Raw genomic sequence first — 15,075 nt, 5'->3', positions numbered from 1 at the left:
CACAGAGAGATCATTTATTAAGTGGAGAAGAGAATTTAAAGTGGCTGCTTTCTGACTTGGGCAGAAAATGATCTAGCAGGTGTAATTTTTAAGAGGAGGAAAGGAGAGGTCTGTGTTAGAATGTGTTAGGATGTGGTGGTAAAAGAAATGGGTTATGGGGGAGAAAGGGAAGAGGACAAGGGAAAGGGGCCAGGAAAATACTGTCTCTGGATAGAGAGGAAACAGACATAGCACATAGGCAAATGGTGGTTTACAAAGGTAAAGAAGCAGACCCCCGTGTTAGGACAAGGTGTTTAATTTTAATTAGGCATGTTAATTAAGGTAGCCAAAGGGGGCTTTTGATTGCCAGACCTCAGTACTTTGATAGCTGGACCTTGGAAGTCATCCTCAGGAAGAGGAAGAGGCCAAATAAGGTGATAGAACTTGGGGGCTAACTTTAGGAATGTAATCTAATGTTTTTTGCAAAGCAGAGGTAATGGGAGAGAAAGGCAAGGCCTGCCAGAGCCACATGTTAAAGTGGTGTAGTGTCCCTTAAATTTTCTTCTACTAAAATCTATTTAGTTAGCTATCTCATTATCAATGGCATTTGAGAATGAGAAGACATATCTGATCTTACTGTCCAATTTTTTTAAGTGTTGATGAAAACATTTATAATTCTCTCATCAGACTGAAGAAAAATCAGGAATTTCAAAGAATATGAATGCAAATTAACTTTTCCTATAATTGCTTCCATTTTGCCTTCAATATCCTAGCCCTCTTATAACTCAAGTTCATTCTTACACTGTGCAATGATGTGATCTGACCTTCATTTAGCAAAAAGAGAGTTGTAAACTGAAACACTAACCTGGCACTAGTTTGTACAGACATCCTAAATTAACCACAATAGGCCCTGTAGTTCCTCTTTATTAAATGGTAATTAAAAAAGAAAAACTAAATTTAAAATTGGTTGCCAAAAGCTCTTAGATCACATAAAACACTAGATATCTCATTTAATATATAAATATAAATATTATAAATTAAATTTTATGAATATAAAAACACCCTTGGTATAGATTATTTTAATTATGCAAACATACATTACATTTATTTGTGTTGCATTTGTTTAATTATGTAAAGATGTGTTGCTGTTTTACCTTGCCTGCCTAAGGCACCTGACTGATCTAATAAAAAGTGGAATATCAGTAGAGGGACAGGTGGGGCTGGAGGGCAGAGAGAATTGTTGGGAGCATTGTTCTAAGATGTGCTATTTTTGTTTATATTGTATTTGTTTAACTCTGTGAAGCTGTGACACTTTGCCTGTCTAATAAAGATCTGAATGGCCAATAGCGAGGCAGGAGAAAGGATAGGTGGGACTGGCAGCCAGGGAGAATATACAGAAGGAGAAAATTGGGTGAAGGGAATGAGAAGTAGTCAGAGAAGGAGGAAGACATCAGGGGTCAGTCATCAAGCTACACAACAATCCATGGAGTAAGAATAAGATTTACAAGCCGGGCGGTGGTGGCGCATGCCTTTAATCCCAGCACTCGGGAGGCAGAGGCAGGCGGATCTCTGTGAGTTCGAGGCCAGCCTGGACTACAAGAGCAAGTTCCAGGACAGGAACCAAAAAGCTACGGAGAAACCCTGTCTCGAAAAATCAAAAAAAAAAAAAAAAAAGAATAAGATTTACAGAAGTATGGAAAAGGGAAACACGCAGAGACAAAAGGTAGACAGGATAATATAAGTTAAGTAAAAGAAGGTAAGAAAAATGTCAAGCTAAGGCCGGACATTTATAACTAAGAATAAGATGCCATGTATGATTCATTTGGGAGCTGGGTGGCACCTCCGCAAAAGAACCAAAAGAGTAAAATATCATCTTACTACAGAGAATAAATAGTAGGGGGACTCTAGACTCAGGAGCAGAGAATGAGAGAGAAGAGAACGAGGGAGAAAAACAGGGAGACACCTGAGGTAAGCCAGCCAGCCAGGAAGCAGCAGTCAATATAGAGCTAGCAGGGGAGTAGGATATACAGAATAAATAAAGGGTTTTTTTTTTAAAAAAGCCCTGAGGCAAAATATAGAAGAAGAGAAACAGTTTAAAACAAGAGTAAGATAAGGCCAAGCATTCATAACTAATAGCTGAAAAACCAAAGTTTTTCCATTTTGTCCTTCGTCTCCATCTTGTATCTTGTGTGAACTATTTCCCGTAAAACATTCCAGTCCTCAGAAAGGATTAGGGGCAAAAGTAACAGCGTAGCCATCTGAAAAGTACAGATAACCACAGAATGTCCCCTCCTGTCAGCTGATAAGAAAACTTGACAAGCAACAGGTAAGGTTCGAAAATAAAATTTGTGAAAATTCCCTAGACACAAGCCAATCAGGATTGAACTCACCACCCCACACTCTCCTAATGTACTTTTCTGGGTTTTGCCTTTAAATAACGCCCTCTAGAAGGGCAGGGTACCTCCTCTGACTGCTGCATTGGCGAGGTCCCTGCTGGCTTGAAAACATGCATACAATCTTGCTTTTGCATTGCAATGAGTCGGTCTCCCTGGTGGTCTTTTGGGGTCCCCACAGACTGGACATAACAATAACAAGTCTCTGTGTCATGATTTGGGAACTGGTTGGTGGTCCAAAGGAAAGCCTGCTACATGCTCTCCAGAGAGACATAACCATCATGTTGTCTTCCTTTTGTAGAAGTGCAGAAAATCAAAATAACTGTCTGGCATAATAAGTAGCATGGTTATGAGTAAACAAGCCAATCATATGCCAAAAATCGTGCTTTTTTTCATACCAAAATTCTATGCAATTGCCAAGTTATTCTAATTAACAAATAATACCACAAAGGCATATATGATATTATTGAATGGTGAATATGTATGAGAATCTGGAAAAGAGTAGCTATATTTACTGTCTACATCTAGGCTATTTTATTAAACATTATTTCTACAAATTCCAATGACAAATACCATGATAGAACTTGTATCATCAACCCGCATTCAAAGAGTGTTGCCTATAATTTTATAAACCAGTCAGCAAGATGGCTTCCTAAGTAGGACGACATCACACTCCCAGCCCTGTAAGTTTGAGTCAAAGCTACATCCTAGATAGAACTAAGTTATGAAAACCTCAACCTTTTCCAGAAACAGAATACCTTGGAAAGTGGGAGCAATATCATTAGTATATATCCTTTGTCTTGCTGAACAATGCTGGTCAGTTATTTATATTTTATTTATTTGTATTTATTAAATTTATTAATTTTTTGAGAATTTTATACATGCATATATGTTTTGATTGTGTTCACCCTCTACTACTCCCAAAGCCACTCTACCTTCCAACCCTTCCCAACTTTGTGTCCTCTGATCTACCAAGTCTAATTTGTGCTGCCCGTATTCTCCTGGGTGTGGGGCCATCAACAGGAATATGATCCACCTACCAGAGGTTACACCCTTAAAAAACTGACTGTCCCTTGAAGTACGACTAATAAAACTCAGAGAAATTGGGATTCAATCTGAAAAGCAAAGCAGCCAGCCACTGGCTCTTACCTTGACCTCAGTTTGAAATGGCGACCACGCCTCCAGGAATCTCAGAATGAGACTAAGAGCTGTTGCCTCTCATTTTATAATCCTCTCTAGTTCTGGGATTAAAGGCATACACCACTACCACCTGGATTCTATGGCAAACTAGTGTGGCTACTGGGATTAGAGGTATGTGTTATTGTGGCCTCATCTGTAAGACTGGCCAGTGTGGCTGTTTTACTCTCTGATCTTCAGGCAAGCTTTATTTATTAAAATATAAATGAAATATTACTATGCCATTTACTGTCAATAACTCTTGCCTGAGGGTGGGATTTCATCCCCTGCTAGAATGTCGATTGGCTTCATCTTATACAGATCTTGTGCGAGCAGCCGTGGTCCTGCTGTGCACGACTCACTTGTCCTCCCCAATCTCTGGTTCTGACAGTTTTTCTGTCCTATCTTCTGCAAGGGTCTGTAGCTTTAAGAAGATGGACACGATATGGATGCTTTCTTTATGGCTGAACACTCCACGGTATTTATTCTCTGAACTTCGACCAGTTGTGAACTTCTGTGCTAACCACCACCCACAGCACAAAGACATTCTTCTGGTGAGGTCTCAGAGCTATCCTAAGAGGCAGAGACATGTGGATTTTAAGGGCCAAGCCCCAATTTTTCCAGTCTGACTAAAATATTAAAATAATATTATAATCAATTTTTTAAGTTTTTTCTTAAATAGTCAAAGATAAATATCTTAGTGTAGAAACAGTTTTAAGGAAAAAAATACATTTAAGGAAAAAAATCAATATTTGTACACAGAAAATTACCTTTCAGATAATTTGCTCGGGTTTCTAGATAAATGAATGAAGTTCAAGCTCAGAGCACAGAAAAGAGTAATAATAAGAAAGTTCAAGGGCGGGAGAGATGGCTCCGTGGTTAAAAACACTTGCTCCTGGAAGAGAACCTGGGTTCAATTCCCAGCACCCACATGGCAACCAACAACTTTCAATAACTCCAGCTTCAGGGAACACAACGCCCTCTTCTGGCTTCTGCAGGCCCTGTACACATGTGGTGCACAAACACACGTACAGACAAAACAATCATACACATGAAAAACTTCAAATAAATTAAAAGAATCAAAATATTATATTTTAAAAATAAATTTCATAAATATGATACTCTCCTGTAGTAAAAATGTTTGATTTGTTATTTATTGATCACAGTAATAACAATGCATAGGATCAGACTGTATCTATGTCTCAACTACTGTGTGTGTGTGTGTGTGTGTGTGTGTGTGTGTGTGTGTATAGGGGGAGGAAACTACACATTCACAAGAAGTATGTTTTTACACATATGCCTACTGGCCTTCATTAAGGAAAATGTTTTCTATACATCCTCCCACCTTCTTATTTTCTAACTTTTAAATTTAGCCGTCCCTGGTGGCTCATTAGTATTTTCTTCCCCTTCCCTGGTGACTATTAATGATGAGCATCTTTTCATGTATCTATGGGCTGTTTCTACATCTCTGGAATACCTCTGCAAAGTTTAGATCCCTTGACCACATTCGTTCACTTATTTCTGTTTTTACTACAGCATGATGGGAATATCTTTACACTACCTGGATGCAAGATCTTTATGATACATATGATTCAAAATCATTCCTCCTTTCTGTGGACCATATTCTCATTTGGTTGGTGGCATATAATAAAACATAAAAGTTCTTGGTTACATAAAGCCTAGGCCATCTTTCTTCTTTTGTTTGTTGTCAGTGTTTTCAATGTCATAATGGAGACAATTTTGTCAAATCAAAGGTAATAAAGATTTATCACAATGTTTTCATTGAGGGTTTTTACGTTTAGGTTGCCTTGGTTAGTGTTTTTGGAACATAAGCACAAGACATCTATTTTATCTTTTTAATTTCATTTTATGTTTATCCCAAATGCATTCTGCCAATAATTCCTACATCACACTTCCTGGAATGAGCCTCACTTTGAGGCTCATCAACAAAATGAAATCCTTTTAAATCAGTAAATGCTTTAGTCAGTTCCTGTGTTCTATACAAAAGATAACTAAATACAAAACATGAATTTCCACAAAATCTGCTTTCTTCACGGAATAGAGGAAATGGAGGTGTATGAAAATTACCAGATACTGAAGGTTAAGACCATTTACAAATTTGTGATTGGCTTCATCTTATTTCCCAACAAAGCAAATAATAAACTGGGGGATGGGAGTGGATCCACTGAAAGTAATCAGACATAGGAGGAGTAAGGAAAAACTAACCAAAAAGGGACTCTCCTGGGCCAGCCTGGTAAACAGAATTGAAAATGAGGATTCTTATTGAGTCCCCGACTACCTGATTGGATGAATTTATTTAGGAAAAAGATAAATAAATATTTGCACAGAGAGGTTGCTATTCTCTCGGTGTCAAATATCCTTCCATGGTTCATGTGTGGGCTGGAAAGGAGGCTGGCATGCATGGCTCTTGTGGAGGACCAGTGTTCAGTTCCCTGCACTGACTTGGGGCAGCTCACAGCCCCCTGTAACCCCAGCTCTAAGGGACCCAATGCACTCTACGGACTACACAGAAGACTACACTCACATATACATATGCACATTCTCACGTAAATATACACATAGTTAAAAACACAAAGAATTATTTTAGTGGGCCATGTGTTAAAGGCTTGGCCCTGCCTGTGGCACTCTAAGAGGAGATGCCTAGTGAGATGTCCTTTGGTCGTTGATAACAAGCCCTAGAAGGAGATCGTGGTAGCATGGGATCTTCTCCATTCTCCTTTATTTCCCACCCAGGAAGACAGTGGCTTAATTCTACCATAAATATTATTTTGAGTACTGCCACAAGTCCAAAGGAACTGGCTAACACGAAAACCTTTGGACCTGCGAGATAGCGTCATCCTTTCTTCTTTATAGACCAATTCGCTGGTCGATAAAGCCAGAAGATACAGCAGCCTTTGAGAACAGAAACACTTTCTACATTCTAGGTGAAACATTGTGTCATGGTGTCTAAAATACGATGCTTAGTTCTATCATTCAAACCTCAAATATTCAGAAAGAGAATGTTTTGGTATTTTTCAACCCATTTCCATTCATGCATTATCTTGCTTCGATTCCTCTGTTTGGGAGAATACCTGTGGACAGACCTACTCCTATGATTTTTCTAAATGATCACAGTATTAAACTGACTCTAATGACTCTCTATCCCCATAGATCAATGTTTTCATCAACCCTCATCTGAAAACACCTATTTGCAATCGATGGTGATTGCCACAGAGAGGGCCAAATGCTGAGCCCTAAGAGAAGATACAGATAACCTCCGCACCCCCCAAGGCTCAGGGATCACTTTGGAAAAGAGGGCAGAAGGTAGTAGACAACTGTAAGGAAACACCTGGACACGGCAGGACAGCTGCACACATGAACGCACAGCAATTTTGACAGTGTGTGCAACAGCTGTGCAAGTCCAACCCAGACCAAATCCCAGCATGCTTGAGCACACAATCCCACTTGCCATGGGTCAATTGGTAACTGCTAACTGCTAGGAAAGGAAGAGGGGATTTTCTCTAATAGTTTAGGCTCTGGTAAGTCAACCACACTCAAGTGGAAGATCACACATCCAAGAGTATTTTAAGCCTAGATGGTGGGGTGGGGGGAGGACACACAAAGATGGTTGGGTAGGGAAAAGGACTGGATGTAGGAAGAGTTTAGGGGTGCATGCAATCAAAACACATCGTACAAAACTTGAAACTCTCAAAGAACAAATAAAATATGAGAAATAAATATAGAGACAGAGACATGTGATGTTTACCTCTGACAGTCACATGCGAACTTGCAGGTCTTTACATGTGCACACACCCACACAAACACCTGCATGCACCACACACACACACACAAACACACACACAAGCATGCATGCACACATTTCCATGAGACAGTGTGTAAAGGGAAATATAATTCTAGAGGGAAGCTAAGCAAAACAAGCAGCGAGGTAACAAAGCAGAAAGAACAGCTAGTCATGTCCACACGCACTTCAATCCACGTCATCCCACAAAGCTGGCAATGGCTTTGCATCCCACTTGAAATCCCTGGACAGGTATACCTGGATGCATTGGCTCCAACCACAGTCCAACAAGCAACTGAAGCCATTTGAAAGCAAGACTGGGCTTCCCCCGCACTAACAAAGGCAGGAGGAACGCACCTACATTAGGTTGGTACCCATCATCGAGTATCTTCTGACATATTGCAACAGGTCAAAAATCAGATTTTCTTCTTCCTGAAAACACAGAAATTACCAATATCCTCGAATGACCATTTCATTTGGTCTTTCCTCCCATGTTTACCACCTGCCTTTACACCTCAAGCGAACAAGTGAATCTCTTCTATTGTGTAACTAACTCTGAAGTAGAATTTGTCAGAGCGGGAGGAGGAAGGGCCCGACAGGAGATCAGTGGCTCAAGTTCCTCTGAACCTCTCAAGAGGTTCATTGCTAAGCATTCGCTACCCTTTGTACACGTCTTAGCAGGCATGAGCAGCTGCTCAGCTTGGCTCAGGAATATGAATTGCTCACTCGGTGATGTGCATACCCAGACCCAAAATGCAGCTTTAAGTTCCACACCCTGTTTCTTACACGGTGTTTGGATCTGTGAAAGATGGATGAGATGTGCCCACGACAATACAGCTTTGAACCTTCCGTCTCCTCCACCACGACTGGGGAGAATTACCGTAAGTGGTGGGTACCTTGTCTTCAGTGCGGACAATTGATTTGAGCTGACTGCTTCCAATGGGCTAATGGACTTTGTGGCCGAGTCCCCCGAGATAGAAAATATGTCAAAGCAAACTGGGGCAGGTTAAAGAACAGTCCTGCTTTTCCTTGGTGGTTCTGACGATAGCATGTCTCCTAGTTGTTCAGAGCAAACGATTAAAAATGATCAATACCCAATCATTTTGAGAGTGTTTCCCTCAGTAAATCTATGTTTTGCTTTCCCCTGTCAAGCCTGGGTTTATGAACCCTATAAAGTTCCCTAAAGCCCAGAATTACATACCTAGCTCTCTCTAGTTTATTCCCTTTTCATTTCTCCTCAGTCATTCAGTATATTGTGACTTGGACTGAGTATGTTTTGCATTGGATTTAGATAGTGAATTTCCAATTCTTTGAGTTTACCCTGAAGTTTCTATTTGCAGCAAGAAATAAAGCTATCATAGGAGAAAGGAATACCACAGGAAATAGTTCAAACAAAAGGGAAAATAATGATGAAAAGCATGTCCGGATTTATTTTTTTATTAGACTAAAAACGTATTTTCCTAATAAAACTGAGAAATAGATCAGGAAAAAAAACTATTAGAACATAAAGAGTTCAATTAATTCATTCTGTAAGAGGAGAAAATAATGGGAGTTAGAATTTATCACCTCTCCTTAGATATCAGAAGTAGCCATGCATCCCCCAAGAAATGGGTGCGGGGGGGGGAAGGGGAAAGAAAAAGCTGGGGCATAATGGCACACACCTTTAATGTCAGCACTCGGCAGGCAGAGGCAAGTGGATCTCTTTGAGTTTGAGGCCAGCCTCAAACTCATACATAACAAGTTCCAGAACAGTCAGGGCTGCATAGTGAGACCCTGTCTCAATGAGCAAACAAACAAACAAATAGGTGAATAAACAAACAAATAAACGAGAAAAATGTAGTCTGTTGTCTCCTTCCACCTTGATGTGGGCTCTGGAGCTCACACTCAGGCCTTCAGTGGCATGTCCTTTACGGGCTGAGTCATCTCAGCCTCCGGGTCATGCTGTTTTAATGGTAGCTCCCACAAGATGCAGACTTTCTGGTGAAGGAAGTTGCCCAAATCTCTACATTGGAAACCATGTAGAAGGTGAGCTTTGGATCATAACCTCCTAAGAGTGAAGCTTCTTCAAAATGCACAACCAAATGATTGGTGGCCAGTCACAAATGCTGAGTGACCTTGCAGAGAGAACACACTGCTAACTGACAGGGGAGAAAACTGAGGCCGGAGATATCTAATCCTGCTCCCCAGGGAGCTAAGGATCCAGGAAGGCTGCAAGGTAAACTCTAACAATTAGGAGCCCAGAGCATAGCACAGAGAGTCCCCTGGGTTTGGGCATAAGAGAGAAACACTGATCCCTTGGGAGAGCCAAGAAAGTTTCACAAAATTGGTTGTATTTGAGCCAGGCACAACAGCAATTTACAGCAAAAACAAGTTGAAAGCATCTAACATTTTTAGAAGTTAGGTTTTTTTTCCCATGGGAATAGATTTCCATAGGTCTACTTCCCTGCAGTGAAGTTATGCTGCTTTTCTGTGATAACATGGGTCAGGCACAGTTTTTCACAAAGAGCCAGGTAGCACATATTTCAGGCATGGTAGTCCATACATGCTCTACAGTCTGCCACAGACAACATACAAACAAATGAGCACCCCTGTGTCCAGTAAAATCTTGCTACAGACAATAGAATGTTGGTCTTATGTAATTTTCCAAAGGAACAACATAAATTTTCAACTATTTAAAAATGTTAAAGCCAATCAGTCTTACTTCATAGCTACAAAAATATGTACTGGTAGCCTGGATTCAGCCTACAGGCCATAGGTAGAGCATTAAATATTAGTATCTCATCCTAGCTGAATATGTCTTCATAGTTCTCACCCTATTGTATCTTCCTCAGATTTTATTTTTTTAAATAAGGTATGTGTGTGTTATGTAGTATATGTGTGTGTAGTATAGTGTGTGTGTATGTGTGGTGTAGTGTATGTGTGTATGTATGTGTGTGGTGTAGTGTGTAGTATAGTGTTGTGTAATACGTGTGTGGGTATATGGTATAGCTGGTGGTGTAGTGTGTGTAGTGTAGTGTTGTGTAATACGTGTGTGGGTGTATGGTATAGTATGTGGTGTAGTGTGTGTAGTGTAGTGTGTGTGTGGTGTAGTGTGTGTATGGTGTAGTGTGTGTGTATGATATTTGTGTGTGAATGTTTGTGTATGTGCTGTGTACACGAATGCACTCACCCAAACAGGTACATGCAGAGGTAAGAAGTTGATATCAGGATTCCTTCTCTATTGTTCTTGATCTTGTTTTGAGGCAGAATCTCTCACTGTGCCTGGCGCTAGCTGTTTTCGCTAATCTAGCTGGTCAAGAAGTGAGTTCGTAGTGTTCACCTGTCTCTAGGAGTGAGGCTACACATGGCTTCTATATAGGTGTTAGGACTTTTTTATGTACAGTAAATACTTTACCCACTAAGCCATCTCCCCAGCACCTCATCTATATCTGACTATATCCACACATTACATGAACCCCATCTATCCCTATACATCACATGAACCCCATCTATGTCTATCTCTATCTGTACATTACATGAACCCCATCTGTATCTATCTCTAGCTACACACCACATGAACCCCATCTATGTCTATCTCTAGCTACACATCATATGAACCCCATCTACGTGCTATACCATATTCAAATGTCCTAAAAGAGCAAAGATATGACTTTTGTTTGAGATTCAATGCCCTTCCAGTTAACAATATTTTGTATGTGTCTTTAGCAATACCATCTGAGTGGAAGACAATGTGTGTAGCCTGCTGATGAGTTCCCTGGAAGCACAGGATCAGTTGAAACACTAAGAATACATTTAACCTTTAGAGGAATCTAAAAGTGATTTTTTTCTTTTTCTTTTCTTCTTTTTTATTGATTTTATTGAGCTATACATTTTTTTTCTGCTCTTCTCCCTTCCCTTCAACTCTCTCCCATGGTCCCCATGCTCCCAATTTACTCAGGAGATCTTGTAATTTTCTACTTCCCATGTAGATTAGATCCATGTATGTCTCTCTTAGAGTCCTCATTGTTGTCTAGGTTCTCTGGGATTGTGATTTGTAGGCTGGTTTTCTTTGCTTTGTGTTTAAAAACCACTTATGAGTGAGTACATGTGATAATTGTCTTTCTGGATCTGGGTTACCTCACTGAATATAATATTTTCTAGCTCCATCCATTTTCCTGCAAAATTCAAGATGTCATTATTTTTATCTGCTGTGTAGTACTCCATTGTGTAAATGTATGACATTTTTCTTATGCATTCTTCTGCCAAAGGGCATTTAGGTTGCTGAAAGTGTTTTCTAAAATGAGCATTCATCCTATGAGCATATTACTACGACCTGCACAAAATAACAATCACAGGATACGTTCCAGGAATCTTAGTTCTGTGATTCCATTTCCACTTTAACCCTGTGAGACACAGAACAGATTATTTCTAGTACTAGAGTACCAGGATTCAGTGACTCGTCTACGTTAACATAGTAAAGGGTCAAAACAAATATAAACCTCCCGCTTCCAGTTCTGAACCCACTCCTACTGTGTGTCGTCTGCAGTTATTGCTTACTGTATTTTTATAGCCTTAGATATAAAAACACCAACCAGGCAGAGCAAATGCACACTTAAATGCAAATTCAGTTAGGAGTAAGAGTGGGGGGTGAATATGATCAAAATACATTGTAGTGATATTTCATTTGTATTTTAATAAATAAAGCTTGCCTGAAGATCAGAGAGTAAAACAGCTCCCCCTGGCCAGCCTTACAGACCAAAGAGTGGTGACCCACATCTTTAATCCCAGTAGCCACACTAGTTTGCCATAGAAACTGGGAGGTGCACGCCTTGAATCCCAGCGATACACACCTTTAATCTCAGTCATAGAGAGGAATATAAAATGGGAGGAGACAGCTCACAGACACAGTCTCATTCTGAGCTTCCTAGAGGCAGGATTTCCATTTTCAGACTGAAGTCAAGGTAAAAGCAAATGGCTGGCTGTTTTGTTTTTCTGGTCTTCAGGTTGAACCCCAATATCTGTCTCTGAGTTTTATTAACCATTCAACAATGTATTGTATAAAATTCTCAAAGAATTAATAAAATATTTTTAACAAAAATTATTTGTTTCTATTGCTTCCTCCTTTTTGTAAGCATAGTAACAACCTCTTAAGCCTCAATGGTAACACAGGCAAAAATAATATCTATCTCTATAGGAATAGAATACGCTAAATTAAGAATGAATATAAAGTAGAGAATAACTAGATGACAAATGGTGACTTTCATTGTTATGCAACAATGGCTAGTCTGGGATGATGCAGGCAGTTTTACTTCCTGTCCTAACCTTTGAATAATTCCTCTTATACAAGCTATACAAATCTTTATGTAAACACAATCTGAGTTCCTTGATAATTCTAAATAAAATCAAAACAATATTTAACCTCAGACATGTAATTTTCTATTATCTAGTTTACAACTTACATAAGATTTTGGTGTGTGGATCTCCTCAGATGAAAACATCTTCACCTGTGTTTGTCAAAAGCCCCCTCCGAATCTCATCTCAGACACCCCTGATGTGTTTATGTGAACTCTTGAATCTTAGGCCCTGCCAGACCCAGGCCTTGCTCGAAGCCTAGGATGCCTGTCTGCCTTGACAGAAGCTTGAGAACAACTACATTGTATGTGCCAAAGGTGGCCTCCCTAAGCACAGAAACATCCTATTCCTAGCAGCTAATCCAACATCATTGTCCACATGTAACAATAATCAGCAGACAGACGTGCAACTATTGTACCATAAGGTAGTTGAGTTATAATAATAATCAATAATAATAATATAGCAGTAACAATATTATCAAGTAGAAATGTATGAGTTTAAAGGTTATGTTTTATTTAATTTTTATATCAACCTCTCAAACTATGAGTATTGTAACTATTCTCATTTTACAATCAACAAACAATTGACTACCACTTAAGCTAACACAGCAAGATGCCAAGTGCTTTGCACAGTATTAACTCAATACTGCTCAGGGATGTGGTTAATTTTGTGGTACACGCCTACTTTCCAGATAAGGAAACTAAGACAAACTGATTGAATTATATAGGAAGTCATTCATGTCATAAAATATATTGTCCCTAACACAGATCACTGTGCCACTTGAGGTCAGGTTTGAGAGCACTGGCTTCTCTCCCAAAAGATGCATGTTTGATTCTCAATACCCACATAGATGCTAATACTGGCCAATAATTCAATTCATGTTTCAGAGGATACGACACCCTCTTCTGGCCTCTATGGACACTGCACACAAGTGTGCACAGACATGCGTGCGATCAAAACACCTATACACATAAAATAAACAAAATCTCGAAAAAATTAAATAAGTATTAAATAGAACAACTTTAGATTATACAACAAATGTCTTTAGCAAACAACTTTGTTTACAAAAATCAAAGACCTAGACTATAGGAAGAATAATGTGGTTTCATTATCATTAATAGCAGTTTGTCAAAACTGTGACTTTTAGGAATTGTGGGCGTGGCTCAGTGCTAACAAGCTTGCCTAGCTTGCACAGTGTCCTGGGTTTGACTCCCCAGGACCACAGAGGACTGGGGGAACTTTTTCAAGTACCATAATCACTATTCATGACCTATAGCTCATGCTTATTACAATCTTTGCATTTCACTGTCCTAACTATCTTAAGATGCTAAATTATTAGGTTGTTAGTTCAAATGATTTATCAATTCATTTTCTCTCAGAAGAAATCTTTTTTCCTTAATTTTTGCATTCATGGTCTTAATCAAAATAATATCTACAGGCCACTTCATGTTTCTTAGCAAGGTGATGGTGATATGTTGTTGTGTTTTGTATAGGCTTCATAGTGATATATGCCCAATAGTCTCGTTAAATCGTTTATAAAAAGTATTTCATTTTTTTCATTTTGTTTAAATGGGTATTGTTCTAAATTGTTCTTATATATCTTAAGGGGAAAAAATTTCCTGTTAGGTAAAATTAATAAAATATCAGGAAAATTTTAAATGTTTAGAAAGGATCCTTTAAAAATTATTGCATACTTCCATCTGTTCAGTCATCTCAGTGGGATGAGCCTGCTCTTCACAAGACACACCTGCTCTAGTGTGTGGATTGCATACAATCACACATTGACCTCTCTGGACCTCTGTCCTCATGTCTGGAGATCATGTGGGTATTGCTGGCCTCCTGTCCCCTTAAAGGCCAAAGTTGAACACTACATTATCTGAATAGCTGAGACCTTATTCTCATTCCCCTACAATTCCAAGCTTCTACAGCCCCCTCAGTGTCTTTATGAACACAGATGTCATTTTAATAGGGGGAGAACTGAAGTGACAGGAAAGTGACCTGTGGGTGAACCCAAGAGGAGGTGAGGGCTGTCAGTTTTTAATTTGAAACTGGTGTCAGGACTGAGAAATGGCTGCTATAATCACATCTGTAGCTGAACTCCTATAAACTCTGCGAGCAGTCATGAAATGGTGTGGGCCATATGAAATTAACAATTCCCATGCAGGTCTCAGGGCACCTGGCTAAATCAACTGCATCATCAAAAAGTGTATAAACGCCTCTTGTTCGTGTGATGAGACAGTAGCCCTGAGACCACTGACACGCTCTGAAGAGACTAGCTGTCACGTTCAAATTACAGAGACAGGACATTTTTAAAGGAAACTCTATTTATCTTTATTAGTTCTTCAGAAATTTGTACAATGTATTTTGAGCATATTCACCACCAACACTTCCCTATGT

Source organism: Microtus oregoni, unplaced genomic scaffold (genome assembly GCF_018167655.1).
Source record: "Microtus oregoni isolate MIOR12 unplaced genomic scaffold, Mior012 000003F_ref0000135, whole genome shotgun sequence".
Lineage (NCBI taxonomy): Eukaryota > Metazoa > Chordata > Mammalia > Rodentia > Cricetidae > Microtus > Microtus oregoni.
The sequence above is the reverse complement of the archived record's forward strand: the minus strand, read 5'-3'. Positions refer to the sequence as shown.